The following is a 14,258-nucleotide window of genomic DNA, read 5'->3' as shown; positions in this document are numbered from 1 at the left end:
TGAAATTCAGAACTCTAAACTATGGCACCCAACATCCAGGAGCTTGCTATCCGGATCTTGGAGCCTTGTGCTGTTTTCGATCTATTCACACATCGGTCCACTACTGACATCATCTTATAAACCAACGTTATGTAAATAGTTTTTTAATAAAATGTTTTACCCTGTTTCTTTGCTGGTGTGTTGTCTATATTTTTAATATTTGCATAGGGTTTGTCGTTATTTTGTGCGGGATGGGTGATGGAGCCGAGCTGTCTCGCAGCCCTCGTGGTGTGGAGCTCAGTTCATCTCACTATTTTCGTATTTCTCAAGAAGGGTTGTTCCTAATATTTCTATTTTAGCGAGGTCAAAAAGAGATCCAATTAGTGGCCTACTGATTTTGCTCGATTACTTTTATTTTTTTACACGATTTTTCACTATCTGCAAAGACTAAACAGAGTATTGCGACTTTGTGCTTGTTTGTAAATAGAGAATGATCCAAAGAGAACCAATTCTAAAACAGTAAATGCTTGGACAACAATCAATCAAATGGAGAGACAAGGAGGCACGACGGATTACAACGGGGGTAAAGGCCTGCGTTAACTACCCTTCAGTATCTGCAAAGAGAGAGTACTACTAAGGCAAAAGAGGGGAGGGAGGGGGGTGCAGCGTTCAAAGCACATCAGCGTGCATAAATACGAAAATGTTTTTATCTATCACGTACTTGACATTTTAAAGCTTTTCATATTTGCTATTAAAAAACCAATGAAATTCACAGAAAAAACCATAGGTTATAGTGGATATATAGTTAGGAATTTGCATTTACAAAACCTTGAAAATTCAATGAAAAAACCATAGGTTATAGGCCATATATAGTTAGGAATTAGCATTTACAAAACCTTATTTTACTCGCATAAAACCATTGAAATTCCATATATAGTTAGAAGCGCTAACTATATATCGCGCACCCGCAATCCACTGCTGATGATGTCACATATTACATCATTCATGACATGGTCAGTGACATCACTGATGACATCACTGATGATATCTCAAATGACATCACTGATGACAACTCAAATGATATCAATGATGACATCTCAAATGACATCACTGATGACATCACTGATGACAACTCAAATGACATCACTGATGACATCTCATTTGTCATCACTGATCACATCACTCATGTGATAATACAATGAACCTCTTCAGACTCTAATATAACCTTACATACACTCAGTATAAACAGACACTCACAGACTGTCAGTCATCCATGGAGTTACTCACACACCTAGTCAGTCATGCAAAGAATCAATCACACCTCCATTTCCTCAACTATACAGTTATACACATCTTACTTATTCAAACATATAATAACACGTATTTACTCTCTTATATAATCCCTGATACAAGCTCACAGTGATCGATACAGCCACTCACACATTCACTGGCTCTTATGTTCAGTTATTTATATATCTCAACTCTCACATGTATTGTGTTTTACATACGTACTTACTTGCACATGTAGCAATGAGAAATCCATTCACTCACCAACACACCCATGCACAGTCAACCGCCCATATAGCTGTTTCCACATGCACTCTTGAACTCATACTCCTAGTGAATCAACTGCTTACACATCTATGCACAGAGTCACGCACCTCCCAGCCACCCACACACACACTCAGCCTCCCATTCAAATACTTGGGCAACCAATCAATAACCCATATGGCCACTCTTATAGCTACTGATCAACACATGCAGCAGCTTACACAACAACAAACATACTGATGCACGAATTAAGACAGTTTAGTCACTAACCCATGTACTCAGTGAGACACATTTAATCACTCACTCATACAGTCAGTCATGCACCTACTAAATTCTTCATCCAGACACTTATACATCCACTCATTCTTCAATATGTGAAACATATTTAAACTTTACAGACACATACAATCACTGGATGTTGTGATCAGTGATGTCATCAGTGATGTCATTTGAGATGTCATCAGTGATGTCATCAGTGATGTCACTGACCATGTCATGAATGATGTAATATGTGACATCATCAGCAGTGGATCGCGGGTGCGCGATATATAGTTAGCGCTTCTAACTATATATGGAATTTCAATGGTTTTATGCGAGTAAAATAAGGTTTTGTAAATGCTAATTCCTAACTATATATGGCCTATAACCTATGGTTTTTTCATTGAATATATATATATATATATATATATATATATATATATATATATATATATATATATATATATATATATATATATATATATATATATATATATATATATATATCCAGAAGTGCTCCAACCAAAAGAAGAAGCGGAAGCCCAGAAGAGAACAGGAAAGGAAGCCTTTATTCACCCGGTTAAATTTCTGATGGCGGCGAATGCATTTCGGCGTGTGCCTTCGTCAGCGCCCAACACCAGCATGACTTATCAGTATAGTTCCTCCCTGCTTCCCTTTGCATGGTGAACACAAGTTCGCCCCTCCCCCATGTTAATACAGCTCAACAGGTGCAGTCCATTCTCCATTCTCTGGACCACAACTCCCAGGGTGCCTTGTTATACAGGCAGCCAAGGACGGTGAGTAGGATCTTGTGGGGGGTTATGTTGAAAATGCCGAAGGACCCCGTAAAGCAGGGTGAGATGTCATTTCCAATTGTCCCAAGTTCAATCAGGCTCCTCTCGGGTCCCCTCAAACTGCCACAGCCTCCTGCACCAGAAGTCAATAGTGCAGGGACTGAACTGCGGATGCAGAATGCCCACGAGAGAGGTACAATACCTCCGCTGCTCTTCTCATTCAGTGCGGGTGGCGTGAACCGGACAATTCCATAACTGAAACAACGAAGTGCCGCGAGGCAGAGTTCTAGTTGAAATCCCGATCCCAAGCATGGCAGGGACTTCCAAAGTGCGTTACTGGCAACCGCAAAAATTATGTCCAGAAGTGCTCCAACCAAAAGAAGAAGCGGAAGCCCAGAGGAAAACAGGAAAGGAAGCCTTTATTTAACCGGTCAAATTTCTGATGGCGGCGAATGCATTTCTGCGTGTGCCTTCGTTAGCGCCCAACACCAGCATGACTTATCAGTATAGTTCCTCCCTGCTTCCATTTGCATGGTGAACACGAGTTTGCCCCTCCCCCATGTTAATACAGCTCAACAGGTGCAATCCGTTCTCCATTCTCCGGACCACAACTCCCAGGGTGCCTTGTTATACAGGCAGCCCAGGACGGTGTTCTGACCGACTTTTTCGACCCTTTCTTGAGGGAAGGTGATTGGAGGTGACTTTAGTCTGCTATCATTCTAATAGAAGGATTAGAACCGTAAATAGAGCCTATTCACAAGGCGTTTGACACAATCCCGTACCCTTTTTCTTAGATCAGGGCTTATAAATCTATGTTAAGGGATAGATTCATTAGTATTAGTGATAATCCGTCCTTTTATAAGAGTGCTAGTATACTTTCCATGGAGTTATACTTATTTCGGGCCTTGTAGGCCTCAAACGGGAGAGACTCCATCTTTCTTTCTGCCCCGGTAGCTTGAGATGCTTCTAGGTCAAATGTAATGTTTTAGTTACGAGGTGTTGTTCGCTTGGAGAGAACCAGCTCAGGCTGGCCCTTATCGAAAGACTGTATTTTTCTCCGTGTCGAAGACATAGCATCAGGCCGGCCGGCTGAGAACGTGTCCTTGGTACGGGGAGGTACAAGAATTTGGTGGGCGGCAGGTTACTAGCCGTAACTTTCCATGAAGGGACAAGCTTCCATATTAGTGAAAGCATGAGGCAGTGAGTCAGTCAGTCTGTAGGCGGCAGCTAGTCGTTAGCATCAATGCAATTAATTCTTTCAAGGCAGACAGTCGCCATTTTGAAGTCCGAGAAAGACCGAGAAGCTGATACTCTCTTAGAAAGATTGAAGTTATTTTAGTTGGAGAAGCTGGAGAGCTTTGACATTAAGATCAGAGCATACAGAGTGAAGCAGTTTGTTGAGGGAACGAATACCAGAGTGGTAGGAACTGAGTTATAAGATCGAAGCTGAGAAGTGAAGACAGTCCGTGATTGAGAGGAGAGAGGAGTAGTGCAGAACAGCCAGAGAGAAAGCAGCTGATAAGAGGAAGGTTCCAGTGACTTGGAGGGAAGCGAAGGAGACAGAGCATAGCAGTGCAGACGTGTATCCGTGACTGCAGAGGTGTGACCCTAAGACGAGCCAAGGCACAGACGAGAAGGGAACCCAGATGACTGCTGAGTCCAGACTTCATATTAATAAGGTGACGTCGACCCTTTCTTATTAGCGTGCACACACATTCTAACCTTTCATTTTCCTTTTCAGGCTATATGTTATAGTATAGTATTATATTGTTATTGTTGATATTGTGATAATAAAGATACCCCAGTTCCTAGTGAACCAGTGTGTATGTCCTACTCTCGTACAGTAAAGTTAGCCTTTCTTCTAGTCGGATGCTGTTATACGAACAGATGCTACCCCCGTTCAGGTAAATGGTAACTGAATAATGAGGGAGAGAGGAGCCCTTGAAATAGAGAATAAGTTGTACACCGTGTAATTCGGCCATTCTTGTGTGATCCATAATATTGTAGTATTGTATCTCTAGTGGATAGTGAGAGATTCCCCACCATGAAAAGTTAATGGTATTCATAGGAAAGTGATCGTCGTTGTAAGGCGGCGTTAATGAGAGCACCAGGGGGGAAACTGGTGTGTATACCCACAGGATTGTGGCTTGAATGAGAAAGAGAGAGAGCACCAGGGGGGAAACTGGTGTGTATACCCACAGGATTGTGGCTTGCGAGAGCACTGGTTGCAGTCAGTGTGTAATGGTAAGTAATCAGAACTGCCCTAGGGTGGATTAGTCTGGGCCTGTGTGGCCGCGAGACTATATTGTATGAATGTGGTATTTTAGAAGATCTAAGCATGTATATAGCTAATTCCCCATCCTTGGGTAGGAAACATAGATACCTGTTGTAAATAGGTCCTAAGGAGGGACGTGGTTACGTTTCGGCTGGGTTAGTGGTGTTTTGGTGAGCTGATTCAATCTGGTCTGAAAATCCGGTCATTACAGACGGTGAGTAGGATCTTGTGGGGGGTTATGTTAAAAATGCCGAAGGAACCCGTAAAGCAGGGTGAGATGTCATTTCCAATTGTCCCAAGTTCAATCAGGCTCCCCTCGGGTCCCCTCAAACTGCCACAGCCTCCCGAACCAGAAGTCAATGGTGCAGGGACTGAACTGCGGATGCAGAATGCCCACGAGAGAGGTACAATACCTCCACTGCTCTTCTCATTCAGTGCGGGTGGCGTGAACCGGACAATTCCATAACTGAAACAACAAAGTGCCGCGCGGCAGAGTTCCAGTTTAAATCCGGATCCCAAGCGTGGCAGTGACTTCCAAAGTGCGTTACTGGCAACCGCACAAATTATGTCCAGAAGTGCTCCAACCAAAAGAAGAAGCTGATGCCCAGAGGAGAACAGGAAAGGAAGTCTTTATTCACCCGGTCAAATTTCTGATGGCGGCGAATGCATTTCGGCGTGTGCCTTCGTCAGCGCCCAACACCAGCATGACTTATCAGTATAGTTCCTCCCTGCTTCCATTTGCATGGTGAACACGAGTTCGCCCCTCCCCCAAGTTAATACAGTTCAACAGGTGCAGTCCATTCTTCATTCTCCGGACCACAACTCCCAGGGTGCCTTGTTATACAGGCAGCCCAGGACGGTGAGTAGGATCTTGTGGGGGGTTATTTTGAAAATGCCGAAGGAACCCGTAAAGCAGGGTGAGATGTCATTTCCAATTGTCCCAAGTTCAATCAGGCTCCCCTCGGGTCCCCTCAAACTGCCACAGCCTCCCGAACCAGAAGTCAATAGTGCAGGGACTGAACTGCGGATGCAGAATGCCCACAAGAGAGGTACAATACCTCCACTGCTCTTCTCATTCAGTGCGGGTGGCGTGAACCGGACAATTCCATAACTGAAACAACGAAGTGCCTTGAGGCAGAGTTCCAGTTTAAATCTCGATCCCAAGCGTGGCAGGGACTTCCAAAGTGCGTTACTGGCAACCGCACAAATTATGTCCAGAAGTGCTCCAACCAAAAGAAGAAGCGGAAGCCCAGAGGAGAACAGGAAAGGAAGCCTTTATTCACCCGGTCAAATTTCTGATGGCGGCAAATGCATTTCGGCGTGTGCCTTCGTCAGCGCCCAACACCAGCATGACTTATCAATATAGTTCCTCCCTGCTTCCATTTGCATGGTGAACACAAGTTCGCCCCTCCCCCATGTTAACACAGCTCAACAGGTGCAGTCCGTTCTCCATTCTCCGGACCACAGCTCCCAGGGTGCCTTGTTATACAGGCAGCCCAGGACGGTGAGTAGGATCTTGTGGGGGGTTATGTTGAAAATGCCGAAGGAACCCGTAAAGCAGGGTGAGATGTCATTTCCAATTGTCCCAAGTTCAATCAGGCTCCCCTCGGGTCCCCTCAAACTGCCACAGCCTCCCGAACCAGAAGTCAATAGTGCAGGGACTGAACTGCGGATGCAGAATGCCCACGAGAGAGGTGCAATACCTATACCTATACCTATATATATATTACCTACTAGTTAGGACCTAGTTTCCATAGGAAATCACCAACATTCTATTGGGAATAACTTTGGCGGCGGTTGATGAATCTTCGCGAATTTCTCAAGAAGATGGCCCACTCTGCTCCGCCTCCTTCCCTGAAAGTTTTGGGTGGATTTGTCAAATGGGGGCTGAGAAAAAAGGGGGGTACCAAAATGTGTTTTCCCCATGTTATTTTCCATAGGACGATTAGACACGGCTACAGCCCGAACTGCTGAACGGAATTACAAGAAATTTGGCAAAATGGTAGAGTCTGATTCGCAGATCACGCTTGTGCTGAAATGGTGTAAATGCCTTCAGTAGTTCCTGAGAAAATCAAAAGAAAAAATATATATACATGAGCGCACACTGCGCAAGCACCGTGCGCGTACGGTGCGCGTATCAGGTGTGTGCGAGCGGAATTCTGATTTGCTGTTAGACGTCTGTCAACATTCTAATCGGTTGAAACCAGGAAGTCTTGCCCTCCATTTTTGTGTCTCGGAGGCAGAAGAGAGCCAAAAACAAAAGTGGAGAACGTGCAAAGGGGCAGGGTAGAGACTCCCTGATTCCCTAGGCCTTCTCAGGGGGTCCTTGAAGGACCCCGAAAGCCAAAGGTGCACTCACCCGTACGCGCACGGTGCACGAACGTCAGCAAAAAAAAGACAAAAAACTACAGTTAAATAACAAATTTGAGTGTTTAGATGTTGGTTGGCTCTAAAAAGAGCTGTTTTGTTCATTGAGTGTTTCTTGTACCTATAAGTAAGTACCGATGCAGAGTCTAAAGTTCAAGAGGAAGACTCTGTTCCCCTCATCTGTTAAATGTACACCGTCTCCCCTATAAATGGCTTGCATGTTGTAACGCAAGATGTTTTGGTATATAGAACCCATACCATAATCTCTGAGGAAAGCAGAAACAGACTTATTCACATGTTTCTTGCTTTCTCAATCTGCGTACAATATTGGTTGGACCAGTTCCATTTTTGCCTTTGGCATATATTAGAAAATACAAAGGCAGTTTGTGGGAAAAGTGACATCAATTGCCCAAAGCTGTCCTTTAAAAGCATTTCCAGACCTACCCCAGTCAAAGTGCTTAGGTCATTGCCACCACAGTGCACAATTATGAGGTCAAGGTGTGGGAGATGTAAAAAGGATTTTACCAATGGCATCAATTGGTGACATCTCAATCCTCTCTGGCCAATCCACATAATATCCACATTTGGTAAATCAAGGTTGAGAAAGCATCTATTTGCTGCATACCTTTCACTCCAGAAAATATAGCTGGGTCCTACAATCCACACTTTGAGCATCTTGAAAGGAGATCTGGTTGTACTCATATGGGCTCTGGAAATGAAATGGCAGTTTGAAAAGTAGGAGTTTAGCAAAAAATGTAGATCAGATTCAGTGCACTTGAAAAAAAAGAAATGATTGGTGGTTTCTGAAAATTCAACATTGAAAACTAGGGTGCATGCTACTGTTTTTATTAAAAGGAGTAATGCTAATTGTTGAGAAAAAGTCATTGAAAGGAACATTTCACAGGATAAGCTGGTATATTGAGAAGTTAAACACCCTTGCTGGTTTGGTTTGTGGATGAACTTTTCACCTGTGTGTTCAGTTAGGTGTTCTATGGAGTGTTACCATAGTAACAGGCAGAGAGAGCAGTGGGAAAAGGTTGAACATTATGTGAGTTTGAAAGTGTTGAAATGTAGAACCAATTAAAATGTTACTTTGGTTTTGAATTTGTGTGGGAAGAAATTTCATTGGTTATCTACATGAATATGTGTGGAAAATGAGAGGGACGCAATGCCATTCCATGGTTCTAGTGACTGGTGCACAGTTCAGAGATTCTGCTTAAGAAAATCTGGTGTGTGATTGGCACTGTTCTAAATCTACAAAAGCATTTTTAAAGGTGAGTTGTTAATTTGTAAGGGGATCTATGTTGTGCACTTTAAGTTAATAAGAAAAATGTGTTAGTCTGATTCTGAATTTGTCTGCTTTGGGAAAAACATTGTCATAGGAGCATTTGGTATGTTAGTGTGTTTGAGGAGATATTTTTTTGAAGTACAGTGCAGTTGTGAAAAATGTAGAGTGTGCACATGAAGTGGTCTAACCACTTACACACTTGTATATCAGGGTTAGAACTCTCAGATAGTCTCTTTGCAGTCTAGTAAGCATTCTGGGTGTGCTGCACAAATGCCATAGAAAACCTTTCAGTAGCAGATAGTAATCATTTCAGTGAATTGCAAGGGATATTTTGATTTGTCTAGAATCCCAATGTGAGTCAGTATTCATTTCAGAAAATTGTGGCAGAATAATTTGCTTAGTTGATGTGTTTAAAAATATGGTAATACATGTACTCATGAAGTGAGTCAGGCTTTAGGACATGTAGTGCTAGAAAGTCCTATGCAGTATGTGTGTCAAGCCTCCTAATTCCCAAATAGTCTCCATGCTCTGTAGTAAAGATCCTGGGTGTGCTGTAGAAATGCCATAGCAACTCTCTGTGTAGCATGTAGTAATCATTTCAGTGAATTGCAAGGGATATTTTTATTTTTGTAGACTCAGAATGTGAGTCAGTGTGTTTTTGGGAATATTGTGACAGAATCACTTGCTCGGTGCATGTGTTTGCAGACATGGGAATACATGTACTCATGAAGTGAGTTAGACTTTAGGACATGTAGTGCTTTATATTCCTAGCCCTTGAATGATACAATACACTGCCCAAACATAACTACACTGCTCTAAACTCAGAAATACCAGTCCCACTATGACCCCCTACACTGGCCTAACACCACTGCACTGTCCTAAACCTTGAAACACCATCCCTAGCAAAACTTGCTAAACTCTTTCAACACTACCGCACCGCTCTAAACCCTGAAACACCATTCTCAGCGAATGCCCCTATAATGTTGAAACACCACTGCACTGCCCTAAACCCTAAAACAGCACTCTCTGCATGATCTCCTATACTACTCGAACACTGCTGCTGTACCTTAAACTTACTTATGGAGTGAACTAGACTTTACAACATATAGTGCTTCTAACTGCTATGTAGTATGCTAGTAGTGGTCTATAATTGTAAAAAAAAAAAATGTACCTGGTTTTTTTTCTTCACAACAGATTTTAATTATCTACAGAAAGAAAAAACATCATGCCTTCAGTAAAGAAAAACATATAAACAGGCTTACTTTTCCAAGAATTTATCTAAACAACAATGTGTGGAGAAAAAGAAGAAAGCTCCTGGTAAGACAACAAAGGATTTTATAAGGAAAACAACACAAACTAAAAAAAGTGTGGAGAATCTGGAAAAAGAATTATCTGTAACTACAAAGAAAAAACAGACAAAAAAGAAAAAAGGATGGAAAGCTATGTGGTAAAGAAATTGTGTATAGTAAAAGACGAAAAAATCAGTTTGTTGAAATTCGCAAGCGAATGTTTTATAAGAGTTGTTTTAAATTTATTAAAAAATATAAAGAATTGTAAAGAAAAACAGCTTTTTATAAGAAAAAGAAACATATTGACACAAATGTTGAGAAGGCTTTTGAATTAAAAAAGAAGTTGTTTATTTTAGTAATCAATAGAATTCGAACACTAGATAAGCTAATAATCAATCTTATGACGGACAAAAGTAAGTGGAAAAGACTAATTGTAATGTTCTTTCTGGAGAATGGAAACATAGTTCAAGTTATGAGACGTTTTTTAATGAAGAGAGTTACCTACAGATAAATGATTTGTTGCATGCAGTTGACACCAGTGGTTGAGCTTATGAGGGTAAGAATGGTTGTCTGATTGAAAAAGAGAAAATTGTCCCTAGAAATGCAGAAGAGGGGTTAGCTGATGAAGTTTTAGGTAGACGTACTAAGGGTCCAGTGTACACTTGGAATTGTAGTAGTATTTGTAGTGTACGGCAGGATTCAATTGATTTTTTTCACATTTTTTTACATAAGTATACTAAGAAAAGTGTTAAACAAAAGATTAAGATGTTGCAAGAATTAGACCCTTGCGGAGTGAGAGAAAAAACGGGTTTGGAAGGTCATTCTCTGGCTTGTCTTTCTAAAAAAGTATGTCAGAGTGTTTTTTCACCATTTTAGGATGTTAGCAGTGCATCATACTCAAGTGAGGAAATTAGTGAGAAGGTTGTATTATGCAAAAAGTCCAGCACTTAAGCTAAAACAGTTAAACAGTGCTCTTTTGCATGGATCTGTATTAGATGTAATCAACATTTGTGAAGAAATTGAGGTTAGTTACTTTGGTCCTGAAGAAGACAGTACAGAAACTGACACATTAATAGGAGGAAATGTGGAAGAAAATGTACAGAATTCTAGTACAGAAAATTTTGAGCAAGAAATTACAAGGTTTAAGGTAATTTCAGGTGAAAGGCCAAACTTTCCTTGTATTTGTTGTAGACAAATTAATTATAAAAATCAGACCAGGTTAGTTGATCTATATTTAAAAAGTGAAAAGGAGAATAATAATCAGTGGAAGGAATTTGCAACTTATTTGTTGGTAGAGAATTGTTTTGATTTGGGTTCTGATCAACGTATTTGTAAATATTGTTATAATAAATTAAATGAAAACAAAATGCCCGCTAGAGCTGTACATAATAATCTTGAGTTGGTAAATATTCCTTCTGAACTGATGGATTTAAATACTCATGAGTAATTTCTTATTCAATGTGTGCATCCATTTCGGGCTATTGTTCTATGAAGCCTAAGACAGGGAAATTGCCTCCTTCAGATTTACAGAGAGGATTAAAGGGAAGAGTTGTATATTTGCCTCTATATTTAAAGAAAAATATTGAAACAATTGGTGTAGAAAATGTGGAAGAGGAACCTCTAGTTATTCTAGTTAATGGCGTTCCTACGAAGAGTAAGAAAATCTGGCAAGAATTAGTGGATGTTAGGAAAGTGAAAAAGGCAACATTGTATTTGGTAAAAAATAATCAATACTATAAAAATGTATATGTAGGAGAAGAGGAAACAACTGTAGAAGAGGACAGTAATTTGTCAACTGGACAAATTGAAAAAGTGGATGTGTCCAGAACCGAAGAAATTTATGAACATTATAGTGTGCATCCACTTCACTATAAAGAAGTGATGGGGAATACTATTGAGTTATTCCAAATGAAAGAAGCGAAAGGAAGTTCCATTAGTGTATGGGAAGAAAGCTTGGAAGCTCGTTGTTTTCCTCAGTAATTTCCAACAGGCAAAGGTGGACGATATGATGACCGACCTGTGCAGATTACTGCATCTGAATACCGGACATCAAGATTATGAGCAGAAGATCCAAGGTTTCGCCAATGTATTCCATAATTGTTTCATCTTCTGTTTGAGAGTGACTTGTCTGGACTTTCTTATGCAGTGAACCATATACTAAAAAGTGGAGTACATCTGCAAAATGTTTCGGCAAAGGACTTTATGGATAAAGTCCAACAGAAAGATACTGCTTTGGAATCTCAGCTAATTAATCTCATGGCATGTCAGCGTGGCTAATGAGTATTGGTACCGTCATCATGGGGAATTGAAATGTATGCTAAGAAACTTAGGAACTCCTACATGGTTCCTTACTCTAAGCTGTGCTGAGTATGCTTGGGAAGATTTACTTCAATTTCTTCGAGAGTTAAATGCAAACATAGAAAATATAGAATACAAGACACCTGGAAAACTGTGCTCTTTGGATCCAGTTAATGTATGCAGGTATTTCAATCATAGATTTGAAGCTATGATGTCTTTTATCACAAACAAAAAAAATCCTCCTCTTGGAGAGGTTCTGGATTTCTTTTGGAGAAAGGAGTATCAAGCTAGAGGTGCTCCTCACACACATATGCTGCTATGGATCAAAGATGCCCCCAAATTTGGAACAGATTCAGATGATACAGTGATGAGTTTTATTGAACAATATTCTACATGTGCTGTACCAAAAAGTACAGAACAAAAGAATTTAAGACATCAAGTCTTACAGTTTCAAACCCATTGTTGTGGAAAATACTGTTGTCGAAAGTACAAATCTAAGGATAAGTTCTACACAAAATGTCGTTTCGGATTTCCACGTCCAGTAATATCAAAAGGAAGAGTGAACAATTTTATGTCATCTTTGCGACATACTGTTGCAAGAAAATCACTGAAAAATACCTACAACTTAAGAAGAAATGAAGAGTCAAAATACATAAATGACCACCGCTGCCGACGCCGCAAGCCTCCTCCTTAGGCACGGCCTTCTTCACCTCCACGCGGTGGCCATTGATGGGGTGGAATTTGACCACCGCGGCCTTGTCGGCGCCATAGTGGTTCTGGAAGTGGACGAAGCAGAAGCCCCGCTTGCGGCCAGACTGTTTGTTGGCGATGATCTCCACCTTCTCCACGCCACCGAACTGCGAGAAGTGCTCGAGCAGGCCGTCTTCCGTGATCTCCTCCTTTAGGCCCCCGATGAACAGCTTCTTTACCTTGGCGTGGGCGCCGGGCTTCACAGAGTCCTCCCGGGACACTGCCCGTTTCAGATCCATGTTGCTGCCGTCTACCACGTGAGGAGGGGCACCATGGCAGCTGAGTAGGTAAAAAGCCGAAACAGCGTGACCGCTTGGTCTGAGGGTTCACCACCACCACATAGTCTGTAAGCTCGCCGAAGCTCTCGAAGTGCTCCCGCAGGCCCGCCTCGGTGGTCTGGACATTGAGCCCGCCGATGAACAGTTTACAGAGCTGCGAGTTATCCATGCTGCCGCCGACGATGAAAGGTGGTGGTGGCAGAGGGAACCACGGCGGCCGAGGAGGCGGCGGCATGAGGGACATCAACAGCCTTTCCGGGGGTGTTGGGAGCAAGGGTTTCGGCTATGGTGGTAGCTACAGCAGCGGTGGCAGCGGCTACGGTAGCGGAGGCGGCTATGGCGGTAGCAGTGGTGGAGGCTACGGTGGTGGCTCCTACGGCAGCAGTGGTGGCTCATATGGGGACCAGAGCAGAGGCGGCTACAGTAATGGCTTCAGTAGCTACAGCCAGCAGCACCAGTCCTCGGATGGGCCCATGAAGAGCATGAGCAGCCTGGGGGATGGCGGCGGGGCTGGTGCTGGGGGCAGCTGGGGCCGCAGCAGTGCCAGTGGACCTTACAGGGGGGGGCTATGGCGCCAGCAGTGGAGGTGGTGGTGGCGGCTCCTACGGGGGTAGCTTGTATGGTGGTGGCGGCAGGAGCTACGGGGCAGGCTACTAGCCACTAGGCCCTGGGGCGCAGTTACTGTGCTAAGCTGGACTCAGTCACATGCCTTTGTGTTACAGTCATGATGGACTATATTTTTTATTATTCCTGGACCTTTGTCGCTTTTATACTGCAAGAAAAACAGGACTCCCTTTTGTTTTCCTGCCAGCGGCCTGCCCCTTTCAGTGGGGCTCCCCACCAATGGACAGACTGTTCGACTCAACTGAACTCTGTAAAAGTCTTCATTCACTTTTATGTTTTAATAAAAGATTGTTTTTATGAAAAAAAAGAAAAAAATACATAAATGACTATAACCCAGTCATTTTGTCCATGTGGAATGCTAACATGGATATTCAATATGTTGCCGCCAACTCCATTGCTGTGGCTCGATATGTAACGTCATACATTACTAAATCTGAAAAGACGGAACTAAAGGAAATGTGGGAAGAAATTTCTCATGAAAAGAGCCTAAGTAAGAAATTGTACAGC

The 14,258-nt window shown here is 42.3% G+C and overlaps 1 protein-coding gene and 1 pseudogene across 1 annotated transcript in view; both read right to left on the bottom strand.

Moving 5' to 3' along the window:
- LOC147692322 (sperm microtubule associated protein 1-like) overlaps nt 1–14,258 on the bottom strand; it is a 359,300-nt gene that overhangs the window by 117,441 nt on the left and 227,601 nt on the right. The gene's annotated exons all lie outside the window — the stretch shown is intronic.
- LOC147692324 (heterogeneous nuclear ribonucleoprotein A0-like) lies at nt 9,901–13,309 on the bottom strand (annotated as a pseudogene).

Source organism: Lissotriton vulgaris, chromosome 9 (assembly GCF_964263255.1).
Source record: "Lissotriton vulgaris chromosome 9, aLisVul1.2, whole genome shotgun sequence".
In the NCBI taxonomy this organism is placed as follows: domain Eukaryota; kingdom Metazoa; phylum Chordata; class Amphibia; order Caudata; family Salamandridae; genus Lissotriton; species Lissotriton vulgaris.
Note: the sequence above shows the minus strand (reverse complement) of the source record. Positions and strands in the feature narration are given on the sequence as shown.